Raw genomic sequence first — 14,671 nt, forward strand, 5'->3', positions numbered from 1 at the left:
GTGGACTGGCACCAGTGGGGATGGAGTGCAGTGAGTCCAGAGAGTGCACTGGCACCAGTGGGGATGGAGTGCAGTGAGTCCAGAGAGTGCACTGGCTCCACTGGGGATGAACTGTAGTGAGTCCAGAGACTGCACAGGCACCACTGGGGATGCACTGCAGTGACTCCAGAGAGTGCACTGGCACTAATGGGGATGCAATGCAGTGAGTCCAGAGAGTGCACTGGCACCACTGGGGATGCACTGCAGTGAGTCCAGAGAGTGCACTGGCACCACTGGGGATGCAGTGCAGTTGAGTCCAGAGAGTGCACTGGCACATTGGGGATGCAGTGCAGTGAGTCCAGAGAGTGCACTGGCACCACTGGGCATGCAGTGCGGTGAGTCCAGAGAGTGCACTGGCACCACTGGGCATGCAGTGCGGTGAGTCCAGAGAGTGCACTGGCACCAGTGGGGGTGCACTGCAGTGAGTCCAGAGAGTGCACTGGCACCACTGGGGTTGCAGTGCAGTGAGTCCAGAGAGTGCACTGGCACCACTTGGGATGCACTGCAGTGAGTCCTGAGAGTGCACTGGCACCACTGGGAATGCAGTGCAGTGACTCAGAGAGTGCACTGGCACCACTGGGGATGCACTGCAATGAGTCCAGATAGTGCACTGGCACCACTGGGGATGCAGTGCAGTGAGTGCAGAGAGTGCACTGGCACCACTGGGGATGCAGCGCAGTGAGTCCAGAGAGTACACTGGCACTACTGGGGATGCACTCCAGTGAGTCCAGAGAGTGCACTGGCACCACTGCAGATGCACTGCAGTGAGTCCAGAGAGTGCACTGGCACCACTGGGGATGCAGTGCAGTGAGTACAGAGAGTGTACTGGCAACACTGGGGATGCAGTGCAGTGAGTCCAGAGAGTGCACTGGCACCACTGGGGATGCACTGCAGTGAGTCCAGAGAGTGCACTGGCACCACTGGGGATGCAGTGCAGTGAGTCCAGAGAGTGCACTGGCACCACTGGGGATGCACCCCGGTGAGCCCAGAAATTGCACTGGCACCACTGGGGATGCACTGCAGTGAGTGCAGAGAGTGCACTGGCACCACTGGGGATGCACTGCAGTGAGGGCAGAGAGTGCACTGGGACCACAGGGGATGCAGTGCAGTGAGTCCAGAGAGTGCCCTGGCACCACTGGGGATGCAGTGCAGTGAGTCCAGAGAGTGCACTGGCACCACAGGGGATGCAATGCAGTGATTCCAGAGAGTGCACTGGCACCACTGGGGATGCAGTGCAGTGAGTCCAGAGAGTGCACTGGCACCACTGGGGATGCAGTGCAGTGAGTCCAGAGAGTGCAGTGGCACCACTGGGGATGCACTGCAGTGAGTCCAGAGAGTGCACTGGCACCACTGGGGATGCAGTGCAGTGAGTCCAGAGAATGCCCTGGCAACACTGGGGATGCACCCCGGTGAGCCCAGAGATTGCACTGGCACCACTGGGGATGCACTGCAGTGAGTGCAGAGAGTGCACTGGCACCACTGGGGATGCACTGCCGTGAGGGCAGAGAGTGCACTGGGACCACAGGGGATGCAGTGCAGTGAGTCCAGAGAGTGCCCTGGCACCACTGGGGATGCAGTGCAGTGAGTCCAGAGAGTGCACTGGTACCGCTGCGGTTGCACCCCGGTGTTTTCAGAGAGTGCACTGGCACCACTGGGGATGCAGTGCAGTGAGTCCAGAGAGTGCACTGACACCACTGGGGATGCAGTGCGGTGAGTTCAGAGAGTGCACTGGCACCACTGGAGATGCAGTGCAGTGAGTCCAGAGAGTGCACTGGCACCACAGGTGATGCAGTGCAGTGAGTACAGAGAGTGCACTGGCACCACAGGGGATGCACTGCAGTGATTCCAGAGAGTGCACTGGCACCACTGGGGATGCAGTGCAGTGAGTCCAGAGAGTGCACTGGCACCACAGGGGATGCAGTGCAGTGAGTCCAGAGAGTGCACTGGCACCACTGGGGATGCAGTGCAGTGAGTCCACAGAGTGCACTGTCACCACTGGGGATGCAGTGCAGTGACTCCAGAGAGTGCACTGGCACTTCTGGGGATGCAGTGCAGTGACTCCAGAGAGTGCACTGGCACCACTGGGGATGCACTCGGGTGAGTCCAGAGAGTGCACTGGCACCAGTGGGGATGCACTGCAGTGGGTCCAGAGAGTGCACTGGCACCACTGGGGATGCACTGCACTGAGTCCAGAGAGTGCACTGGCACCACTGGGGATGCAGTGCAGTGAGTCCAGAGAGTGCACTGGCACCACTGGGGATGCAGTGCAGTGAGTCCAGAGAGTGCACTGGCACCACTGGGGATGCAGTGCAGTGAGTCCAGAGAGTGCACTGGCACCACTGGGGATGCAGTGCAGTGAGTCCAGAGAGTGCACTGGCACCACTGGTGATGCAGTACAGTGAGTCCAGTGAGTGCACTGGCACCACTGGGGATGCACTGCAGTGAGTCCAGTGAGTGCACTGGCACCACTGGGGATGCAGTGCAGTGAGTCCAGAGAGTGCAATGGCACCACTGGGGATGCACGTCAGTGAGTCCAGAGAGTGCACTCTCTGGACTTGCCGGGGTGAATCCCCAGTGGTGCCAGTGCACTGGGGATGCACGTCAGTGAGTGCAGAGAGTGCACTCTCTGGACTTGCCGGGGTGCATCACCAGTGGTGCCAGTGCACTCTCTGGACTCACCGGGTTGCATCCCCATTGGTGCCAGTGCACTCTCTGGACTCACTGCACTGCATCCCCTGTGGTGCCAGTGCACTCTCTGGACTCACCCGAGTGCATCCCCAGTGGTTCCAGTACACTCTCTGGACTCACCCGAGTGCATCCCCAGTGGTGCCAGTGCACTCTCTGGACTCACTGCACTGCATCCCCAGAGGTGCCAGTGCACTCTCTGGACTCACTGCACTGCATCCCCAGTGGTGCCAGTGCACTCTCTGGACTCACTGCGCTGCAGCCTATTGGTGCCAGTGCACTCTCAGGACTCACTGCATTGCATCCCCAGTGGTGCCAGTGCACTCTCTGGACTCACTGCACTGCATCCCCAATCGTACCAGTGCCCTCTCTGGACTCGCTGCACTCCATTCCCAGTGGTGCCACTGCAATCTGTGGTCTCACTGCACTGCATCCCCAGTGGTGCCAGTGCACTCTCTGGACTCATTGCACTGCATCCCCAGTGGTGCCAGTGCACTCTCTGGACTCACTGCAGTGCATCTCCAGTGGTGCCAGTGCACTCTCTGGACTCACCGGGGTGCATCCCCAGTCGTACCAGTGCACTCTCTGGACTCACTGCACTGCATCCCCAGAAGTGCCAGTGCACTCTCTGGACTCACTGCACTGCATCCCCAGTGGTGACAGTGCACTCTCTGGACTTGCCGGGGTGCATCCCCAGTGGTGCCACTGCACTCTCTGGACTCACCGGGGTGCATCCGCAGTGGTGCCAGTGCACTCTCTGGACTCACTGCAGTGCATCCCCAGTGGTGCCAGTGACCTCTCTGGACTCACTGCACTGCATCCCCAGTGGTGCCAGTGCACTCTGGACTCACCGCACTGCATCCCCAGTGATGCCAGTGCACTCTCTGGACTCACTGCACTGCATCCCCAGTGGTGCCAGTGACCTCTCTGGACTCACTGCACTGCATCCCCAGTGGTGCCAGTACACTCTCTGGACTCACTGCACTGCATCCCCAGTGGTGCCAGTGCACTCTCTGGACTCACTGCACTGCATCCCCAGTTGTGCCACTGCACTCTCTGGACTCACTGCACTGCATCCCCAGTGGTGCCAGTGCACTCTCCGGACTCATTGCAGTGCATCCCCAATGGTGCCAGTGCACTCTTTGGACTCACTGCACTGCATCACCAGTGGTGCCAGTGCACTCTCTGGACTCACTGCACTGCATCCCCAGTGGTGCCAGGGCACTCTCTGGACTCACGGCAGTGCATCCCCAGTGGTGCCAGTGCACTCTCTGGACTCACTGCACTGCATCCCCAGTGGGGCCAGTGCACTGTCTGGACTCACTGCACTGCAACCCCAGTGGTGACAGTGCACTCTATGGACTTGCCGGGGTGCATCCCCAGTGGTGCCAGTGCACTCTCGGACTCACCGGGGTGCATCCCCAGTGGTGCCAGTGCACTCTCTGGACTCACTGCAGTGCATCCCCAGTGGTGCCAGTGCACTCTCTGGACTCACTGCAGTGCATTCCCTTTTGTGCCAGTGCACTCTCTGCACTCACTGCACTGCATCCCCAGTGGTGCCAGTGCACTCTCTGGACTCACTGCACTGCATCCCCAGTGGTGCCTGTGAAGTCTCTGGTCTCACTGCACTGCATCCCCAGTGGTGCCAGTGCACTCTCTGGACTCACCGGGTTGCATCCCCATTGGTGCCAGTGCACTCTCTGGACTCACTGCACTGTATCCCCTGTGGTGCCAGTGCACTCTCTGGACTCACCCGAGTGCATCCCCAGTGGTTCCAGTACACTCTCTGGACTCACCCGAGTGCATCCCCAGTGGTGCCAGTGCACTCTCTGGACTCACTGCACTGCATCCCCAGAGGTGCCAGTGCACTCTCTGGACTCACTGCACTGCATCCCCAGTGGTGCCAGTGCACTCTCTGGACTCACTGCGCTGCAGCCTATTGGTGCCAGTGCACTCTCAGGACTCACTGCATTGCATCCCCAGTGGTGCCAGTGCACTCTCTGGACTCACTGCACTGCATCCCCAATCGTACCAGTGCCCTCTCTGGACTCGCTGCACTCCATTCCCAGTGGTGCCACTGCAATCTGTGGTCTCACTGCACTGCATCCCCAGTGGTGCCAGTGCACTCTCTGGACTCATTGCACTGCATCCCCAGTGGTGCCAGTGCACTCTCTGGACTCACTGCAGTGCATCTCCAGTGGTGCCAGTGCACTCTCTGGACTCACCGGGGTGCATCCCCAGTCGTACCAGTGCACTCTCTGGACTCACTGCACTGCATCCCCAGAAGTGCCAGTGCACTCTCTGGACTCACTGCACTGCATCCCCAGTGGTGACAGTGCACTCTCTGGACTTGCCGGGGTGCATCCCCAGTGGTGCCACTGCACTCTCTGGACTCACCGGGGTGCATCCGCAGTGGTGCCAGTGCACTCTCTGGACTCACTGCAGTGCATCCCCAGTGGTGCCAGTGACCTCTCTGGACTCACTGCACTGCATCCCCAGTGGTGCCAGTGCACTCTGGACTCACCGCACTGCATCCCCAGTGATGCCAGTGCACTCTCTGGACTCACTGCACTGCATCCCCAGTGGTGCCAGTGACCTCTCTGGACTCACTGCACTGCATCCCCAGTGGTGCCAGTACACTCTCTGGACTCACTGCACTGCATCCCCAGTGGTGCCAGTGCACTCTCTGGACTCACTGCACTGCATCCCCAGTTGTGCCACTGCACTCTCTGGACTCACTGCACTGCATCCCCAGTGGTGCCAGTGCACTCTCCGGACTCATTGCAGTGCATCCCCAATGGTGCCAGTGCACTCTTTGGACTCACTGCACTGCATCACCAGTGGTGCCAGTGCACTCTCTGGACTCACTGCACTGCATCCCCAGTGGTGCCAGGGCACTCTCTGGACTCACGGCAGTGCATCCCCAGTGGTGCCAGTGCACTCTCTGGACTCACTGCACTGCATCCCCAGTGGGGCCAGTGCACTGTCTGGACTCACTGCACTGCAACCCCAGTGGTGACAGTGCACTCTATGGACTTGCCGGGGTGCATCCCCAGTGGTGCCAGTGCACTCTCGGACTCACCGGGGTGCATCCCCAGTGGTGCCAGTGCACTCTCTGGACTCACTGCAGTGCATCCCCAGTGGTGCCAGTGCACTCTCTGGACTCACTGCAGTGCATTCCCTTTTGTGCCAGTGCACTCTCTGCACTCACTGCACTGCATCCCCAGTGGTGCCAGTGCACTCTCTGGACTCACTGCACTGCATCCCCAGTGGTGCCTGTGAAGTCTCTGGTCTCACTGCACTGCATCCCCAGTGGTGCCAGTGCACTCTCTGGACTCACTGCACTGCATCCCCATTACTGACAGTGCCCTCTCTGGACTCAGTGCACTGCATCCCCAGTGGTGCCAGTTCACTCTCTGGACTAAATGCACTGGATCCCCAGTGGTGCCAGTGGCTCTCTGGACTCATTGCACTGCATCACCAGTGGTGCCAGTGCACTCTCTGGACTCACTGCAGTGCATCCACAGTGGCGCCAGTGTACTCTCTTAACTCACTGCACTGCATCACCAGTGGTGCCAGTGCACTCTCTGGACTCACTGCACTGCATCACCAATGGTGCCACTGCACTCTCTGGACTCACTGCACTGCATCCCCAGTGGTGCCAGTGCACTCTCTGGACTCACTGCAGTGCATCCCCAGTGGTGCCAGTGCACTCTGTGGACTCACTGCAGTGCATCCCCAGTGGTGCCAGTGCACTCTCTGGACTCACTGAACTGCATCCCCAAGGTGCCAGTGCACTCTCTGGACTCACTGCACTGCATCCCCAGTGGTGCCAGTGCACTCTCTGGACTCACTGCACTGCATCCCCAGTGGTGCCAGTGCACTCTCTGGACTCACTGCACTGCATCCCCCGTGGTGCCAGTGCACTCTCTGGACTCACTGCACTGCATCCCCACTGGTGCCAGTGCACTCTCTGAAAACACCGGGGTGCAACCGCAGCGGTGCCAGTGCACTCTCTGCACTCACGGCACTGCATCCCCAGTGGTGCCAGTGCACTCTCTGGACTCACTGCAGTGTATCCCCTGTGGTGCCAGTGCACTCTGTGGACTCAGTGCACTGCATCCCTGTGGTGCCAGTGCACTCTCTGGACTCACTGCACTGCATCCCCAGTGGTGCCAGTGCACTCTCTGGACTCACTGCACTGCATCCCCAGTGGTGCCAGTGCACTCTCTGGACTCACTGCAGTGCATCCCCAGTGGTGCCAGTGCACTCTCTGGACTCACTGCAGTGCATCCCCAGTGGTGCCAGTGCACTCTCTGGACTCACTGCACTGCATCCCCAGTGGTGCCAGTGCACTCTCTGCACTCACTGCAGTTCATCGCCAGTGGTGCCAGTGCATTCTCTGGACTCACTGCAGTGCATCACCTTTTGTGCCAGTGCACTCTCTGCACTCACTGCACTGCATCCCCAGTGGTGCCAGTGCACTCTCTGGACTCACTGCACTGCATCCCCAGTGGTGCCTGTGAAGTCTCTGGTCTCACTGCACTGCATCCCCAGTGGTGCCAGTGCACTCTCTGGACTCACTGCACTGCATCCCCCTTGCTGACAGTGCCCTCTCTGGACTCAGTGCACTGCATCCCCAGTGGTGCCAGTGCACTCTCTGGACTAAATGCACTGCATCCCCAGTGGTGCCAGTGGCTCTCTGGACTCATTGCACTGCATCACCAGTGGTGCCAGTGCACTCTCTGGACTCACTGCAGTGCATCCACAGTGGCGCTAATGTACTCTCTTAACTCACTGCACTGCATCACCTGTGGTGCCAGTGCACTCTCTGGACTCAGTACACTGCATCCCCAATGGTGCCAGTGCACTCTCTGGACTCACTGCACTGCATCCCCAATCGTACCAGTGCCCTCTCTGGACTCGCTGCACTCCATTCCCAGTGGTGCCACTGCAATCTGTGGTCTCACTGCACTGCATCCCCAGTGGTGCCAGTGCACTCTCTGGACTCATTGCACTGCATCCCCAGTGGTGCCAGTGCACTCTCTGGACTCACTGCAGTGCATCTCCAGTGGTGCCAGTGCACTCTCTGGACTCACCGGGGTGCATCCCCAGTCGTACCAGTGCACTCTCTGGACTCACTGCAGTGCATCCCCAGTGGTGCCAGTGCACTCTCTGGACTCACTGCACTGCATACCCAGTGGTGACAGTGCACTCTCTGGACTTGCCGGGGTGCATCCCCAGTGGTGCCAGTGCACTCTCTGGACTCACCGGGGTGCATCCGCAGTGGTGCCAGTGCACTCTCTGGACTCACTGCAGTGCATCCCCAGTGGTGCCAGTGCACTCTCTGGACTCACTGCACTGCATCCCCAGTGGTGCCAGTGCACTCTGGACTCACCGCACTGCATCCCCAGTGATGCCAGTGCACTCTCTGGACTCACTGCACTGCATCCCCAGTTGTGCCACTGCACTCTCTGGACTCACTGCACTGCATCCCCAGGCGTGCCAGTGCACTCTCTGGACTCATTGCAGTGCATCCCCAATGGTGCCAGTGCACTCTTTGGACTCACTGTACTGCATCCCCAGTGGTGCCACTGCACTCTCTGGACTCACTGCACTGCATCCCCAGTGGTGCTGGGGCACTCTCTGGACTCACGGCAGTGCATCCCCAGTGGTGCCAGTGCACTCTCTGGACTCACTGCACTGCATCCCCAGTGGTGCCAGTGCACTCTCTGGACTCACTGCACAGCAACCCCAGTGGTGAAAGTGCACTCTATGGACTTGCGGGGTGCATCCCCAGTGTTGCCAGTGCACTCTCTGGAGTCACCGGGGTGCATCCCCAGTGGTGCCAGTGCACTCTCTGGACTCACTGCAGTGCATCCCCAGTGGTGCCAGTGCACTCTCTGGACTCACTGCACTGCATCCCCAGTGGTGCCAGTGCACTCTCTTTACTCACTGCACTGCATCCCCAGTGTTGCCAGTGCACTCTCTGGACTCACTGCACTGCATCTCCAGGGGTGCCAGTGCACTCTCTGGACTCACTGCAGTGCATTCCCTTTTGTGCCAGTGCACTCTCTGCACTCACTGCACTGCATCCCCAGTGGTGCCAGTGCACTCTCTGGACTCACTGCAGTGCATCCCCAAGGTGCCAGTGCACTCTCTGGACTCACTGCACTGCATCGCCAGTGGTGCCAGTGCACTCTCTGGACTCACTGCACTGCATCCCCAGTGGTGCCAGTGCACTCTCTGGACTCACTGCACTGCATCCCCCGTGGTGCCAGTGCACTCTCTGGACTCACTGCACTGCATCCCCAGTGGTGCCAGTGCACTCTCTGGACTCACTGCACTGCATCCCCAGTGGTGCCAGTGCACTCTCTGGACTCACTGCAGTCCATACCCAGTGGTGCCAGTGCACTCTCTGGACTCACTGCACTGCATCCACAGTGGTGCCAGTGCACTCTCTGGACTCACTGCAGTGCATCCCCAGTGGTGCCAGTGCACTCTCTGGACTCACTGCAGTGCATCCCCAGTGGTGCCAGTGCACTCTCTGGACTCACTGCACTGCATCCCCAGTGGTGCCAGTGCACTCTCTGGACTCACTGCAGTGCATTCCCAGTGGTGCCAGTGCACTCTCTGCACTCACTGCAGTGCATCCCCAGTGGTGCCAGTGCACTCTCTGGACTTGCCAGGGTGCATCCCCAGTGGTGCCAGTGCACTCTCTGGACTTGCCGGGGTGCATCCCCAGTGGTGCCAGTGCACTCTCTGGACTCACTGCAGTGCATCCCCAGTGGTGCCAGTGCACTGTCTGGACTCACTGCATTCCCAGTGGTGCCAGGGCACTCTCTGGACTCACTGCACTGCATCCCCAGTGGTGCCTGTGAAGTCTCTGGACTCACTGCAGTGCATCCCCAATGGTGCCAGTGCACTCTCTGGACTCACTGCACTGCATCCCCAGTGGTGCCACTGTACTCTCTTTACTCACTGCACTGCATCCCGAGTGGTGCCAGTGCACTCTCTGGACTCACTGCACTGCATCCCCAGTGGTGCCAGTGCACTCTCTGGACTCACTGCACTGCATACCCAGTGGTGCCAGTGCACTCTCTGGACTCACTGCAGTGCATCCCCAGTGGTGCCAGTGCACTCTCTGGACTCACTGCAGTGCATCCCCAGTGGTGCCAGTGCACTCTCTGGACTCACTGCACTGCATCCCCAGTGGTGCCAGTGCACTCTCTGGACTTGCCGGGGTGCATCCCCAGTGGTGCCAGTGCACTCTCTGGACTCACCGGGTTGCATCCCCAGTGGTGCCAGTGCACTCTCTGGACTCACTGCACTGCACCCCCTGTGGTGCCAGTGCACTCTCTGGACTCACCCGAGTGCATCCCCAGTGGTACCAGTGCACTCTCTGGACTCACCCGAGTGCATCCCCAGTGGTGCCAGTGCACTCTCTGGACTCACTGCACTGCATCCCCAGTGGTGCCAGTGCACTCTCTGGACTCACTGCGCTGCATCCTATTGGTGCCAGTGCACTCTCAGGACTCACTGCATTGTCTCCCCAGTGGTGCCAGTGCACTCTCTGGACTCACTGCACTGCATCCCCAATCGTACCAGTGCCCTCTCTGGACTCGCTGCACTCCATTCCCAGTGGTGCCACTGCAATCTGTGGTCTCACTGCACTGCATCCCCAGTGGTGCCAGTGCACTCCCTGGACTCATTGCACTGCATCCCCAGTGGTGCCAGTGCACTCTCTGGACTCACTGCAGTGCTTCTCCAGTGGTGCCAGTGCACTCTCTGGACTCACCGGGGTGCATCCCCAGTCGTACCAGTGCACTCTCTGGACTCACTGCACTGCATCCCCAGTGGTGCCAGTGCACTCTCTGGACTCACTGCACTGCATCCCCAGTGGTGACAGTGCACTCTCTGGACTTGCCGGGGTGCATCCCCAGTGGTGCCAGTGCACTCTCTGGACTCACCGGGGTGCATCGGCAGTGGTGCCAGTGCACTCTCTGGACTCACTGCAGTGCATCCCCAGTGGTGCCAGTGACCTCTCTTGACTCACTGCACTGCATCCCCAGTGGTGCCAGTGCACTCTGGACTCACCGTACTGCATCCCCAGTGATGCCAGTGCACTCTCTGGACTCACTGCACTGCATCCCCAGTGGTGCCAGTGACCTCTCTGGACTCACTGCACTGCATCCCCAGTGGTGCCAGGACACTCTCTGGACTCACTGCACTGCATCCCCAGTGGTGCCAGTGCACTCTCTGGACTCACTGCACTGCATCCCCAGTTGTGCCACTGCACTCTCTGGACTCACTGCACTGCATCCCCAGTGGTGCCAGTGCACTCTCTGGACTCATTGCAGTGCATCCCCAATGGTGCCAGTGCACTCTTTGGACTCACTGCACTGCATCCCCAGTGGTGCCACTGCACTCTCTGGACTCACTGCACTGCATCCCCAGTGGTGCCGGGGCACTCTCTGGACTCACGGCAGTGCATCCCCAGTGGTGCCAGTGCACTCTCTGGACTCACTGCACTGCATCCCCAGTGGGGCCAGTGCACTCTCTGGACTCACTGCACTGCATCCCCAGTGGTGCCAGTGCACTCTCTGGACTCACTGCACTGCATCCCCATGGGTGATAGTGCACTCTCTGGACTCACTGCAGTGCATTCCCTTTTGTGCCAGTGCACTCTCTGCACTCACTGCACTGCATCAACAGTGGTGCCAGTGCCCTCTCTGGACTCACTGCACTGCAACCCCAGTGGTGCCTGTGAAGTCTCTGGTCTCACTGCACTGCATCCCCAGTGGTGCCAGTGGACTCTCTGGACTCACTGCACTGCATCCCCATTACTGACAGTGCCCTCTCTGGACTCAGTGCACTGCATCCCCAGTGGTGCCAGTTCACTCTCTGGACTAAATGCACTGCATCCCCAGTGGTGCCAGTGGCTCTCTGGACTCATTGCACTGCATCACCAGTGGTGCCAGTGTAGTCTCTGGACTCACTGCAGTGCATCCACAGTGGCGCCAGTGTACTCTCTTAACTCACTGCACTGCATCACCAGTGGTGCCAGTGCACTCTCTGGACTCAGTGCACTGTATCCCCAATGGTGCCACTGCACTCTCTGGACTCACTGCACTGCATCCCCAGTGGTGCCAGTGCACTCTCTGGACTCACTGCACTGCATCCCCAGTGGTGCCAGTGCACTCTGTGTACTCACTGCAGTGCATCCCCAGTGGTGCCAGTGCACTCTCTGGACTCACTGAACTGCATCCCCAAGGTGCCAGTGCACTCTCTGGACTCACTGCACTGCATCCCCAGTGGTGCCAGTGCACTCTCTGGACTCACTGCACTGCATCCCCAGTGGTGACAGTGCACTCTCTGGACTCACTGCACTGCATCCCCCGTGGTGCCAGTGCACTCTCTGGACTCACTGCACTGCATCCCCAGTGGTGCCAGTGCACTCTCTGAAAACACCGGGGTGCAACCGCAGCGGTGCCAGTGCACTCTCTGCACTCACGGCACTGCATCCCCAGTGGTGCCAGTGCACTCTCTGGACTCACTGCAGTGTATCCCCTGTGGTGCCAGTGCACTCTGTGGACTCAGTGCACTGCATCCCTGTGGTGCCAGTGCACTCTCTGGACTCACTGCACTGCATCCCCAGTGGTGCCAGTGCACTCTCTGGACTCACTGCACTGCATCCCCAGTGGTGCCAGTGCACTCTCTGGACTCACTGCAGTGCATCCCCAGTGGTGCCAGTGCACTCTCTGGACTCACTGCAGTGCATCCCCAGTGGTGCCAGTGCACTCTCTGGACTCACTGCACTGCATCCCCAGTGGTGCCAGTGCACTCTCTGGACTCACTGCAGTCCATCCCCAGTGGTGCCAGTGCACTCTCTGGACTCACTGCACTACATCCACAGTGGTGCCAGTGCACTCTCTTTACTCACTGCACTGCATCCCCAGTGGTGCCAGTGCACTCTCTGGACTCACTGTACTGCATCCCCAGTGGTGGCAGTGCACTCTCTGGACTCACTGCACTGCATCCCCAGTGGTGCCAGTGCACTCTCTGGACTCACTGCACTGCATCCCCAGTGTTGCCAGTGCACTCTCTGGACTCACTGCAGTGCATCCCCAGTGGTGCCAGTGCACTCTCTGCACTCACTGCAGTGCATCCCCAGTGGTGCCAGTGCACTCTCTGGACTCACTGCACTGCATCCCCAGTGGTGCCAGTGCACTCTCTGGACTTGCCGGGGTGCATCCCCAGTGGTGCCAGTGCACTCTCTGGACTCACTGCAGTGCATCCCCAGTGGTGCCAGTGCACTGTCTGGACTCACTGCATTCCCAGTGGTGCCAGGGCACTCTCTGGACTCACTGCACTGCATCCACAGTGGTGCCTGTGAAGTCTCTGGACTCACTGCAGTGCATCCCCAATGGTGCCAGTGCACTCTTTGGACTCACTGCACTGCATCCCCAGTTGTGCCACTGTACTCTCTGGACTCACTACACTGCATCCCCAGTGGTGCCAGTGCCCTCTGTGGACTCACTGCACTACATCACCAGTGGTGCCAGTGCACTCTCTGGACTCACTGCAGTGCATCCCCAGTGGTGCCAGTGCACTCTCTGGACTCACTGCACTGCATCCCCAGTGGTTCCAGTGCACTCTCTGGACTCACTGCAGTGCATCACCTTTTGTGCCAGTGCACTCTCTGCACTCACTGCACTGCATCCCCAGTGGTGCCAGTGCACTCTCTGGACTCACTGCACTGCATCCCCAGTGGTGCCTGTGAAGTCTCTGGTCTCACTGCACTGCATCCCCAGTGGTGCCAGTGCACTCTCTGGACTCACTGCACTGCATCCCCATTGCTGACAGTGCCCTCTCTGGACTCAGTGCACTGCATCCCCAGTGGTGCCAGTGCACTCTCTGGACTAAATGCACTGCATCCCCAGTGGTGCCAGTGGCTCTCTAGACTCATTGCACTGCATCACCAGTGGTGCCAGTGCACTCTCTGGACTCACTGCAGTGCATCACCAGTGGTGCCAGTGCACTCTCTGGACTCACTGCAGTGCATCACCAGTGGTGCCAGTGCACTCTCTGGACTCACTGCACTGCATCCCCAATGGTGCCACTGCACTCTCTGGACTCACTGCAGTGCATTTCCAGTGGTGCCATTGTAGTCTCTGGACTCACTGCACTGCATCCCCAGTGGTGCCAGTGCACTCTCTGGACTCACTGAACTGCATCCCCAAGGTGCCAGTGCACTCTCTGGTCTCACTGCACTGCATCCCCAGTGGTGCCAGTGCACTCTCTGGACTCACTGCACTGCATCCCCCGTGGTGCCAGTGCACTCTCTGGACTCACTGCACTGCATCCCCAGTGGTGCCAGTGCACTCTCTGGACTCACTGCACTGCATCCCCAGTGGTGACAGTGCACTCTCTGGACTCACTGCAGTGCATCCCCAGTGGTGCCAGTGCACTCTCTGCACTCACTGCAGTGCATCCCCAGTGGTGCCAGTGCACTCTCTGGACTTGCTGGGGTGCATCCCCAGTGGTGCCAGTGCACTCTCTGGACTTGCCGGGGTGCATCCCCAGTGGTGCCAGTGCACTCTCTGGACTTGCCGGGGTGCATCCCCAGTGGTGCCAGTGCACTCTCTGGACTCACTGAAGTGCATCCCCAGTGGTGCCAGTGCACTGTCTGGACTCACTGCATTCCCAGTGGTGCCAGGGCACTCTCTGGACTCACTGCACTGCATCCCCAGTGGTGCCTGTGAAGTCTCTGGACTCACTGCAGTGCATCCCCAATGGTGCCAGTGCACTCTTTGGACTCACTGCACTGCATCCCCAGTGGTGCCAATGTACTCTCTTTACACATTGCACTGCATCCCCAGTGGTGCCAGTGCACTCTCTGGACTCACTGCACTGCATCCCCAGTGGTGCCAGTGCACTCTCTGGA

This window comes from Anser anser (genome assembly GCF_964211835.1).
Source record: "Anser anser genome assembly, contig: HAP1_SCAFFOLD_40, whole genome shotgun sequence".
Taxonomy (NCBI): domain Eukaryota; kingdom Metazoa; phylum Chordata; class Aves; order Anseriformes; family Anatidae; genus Anser; species Anser anser.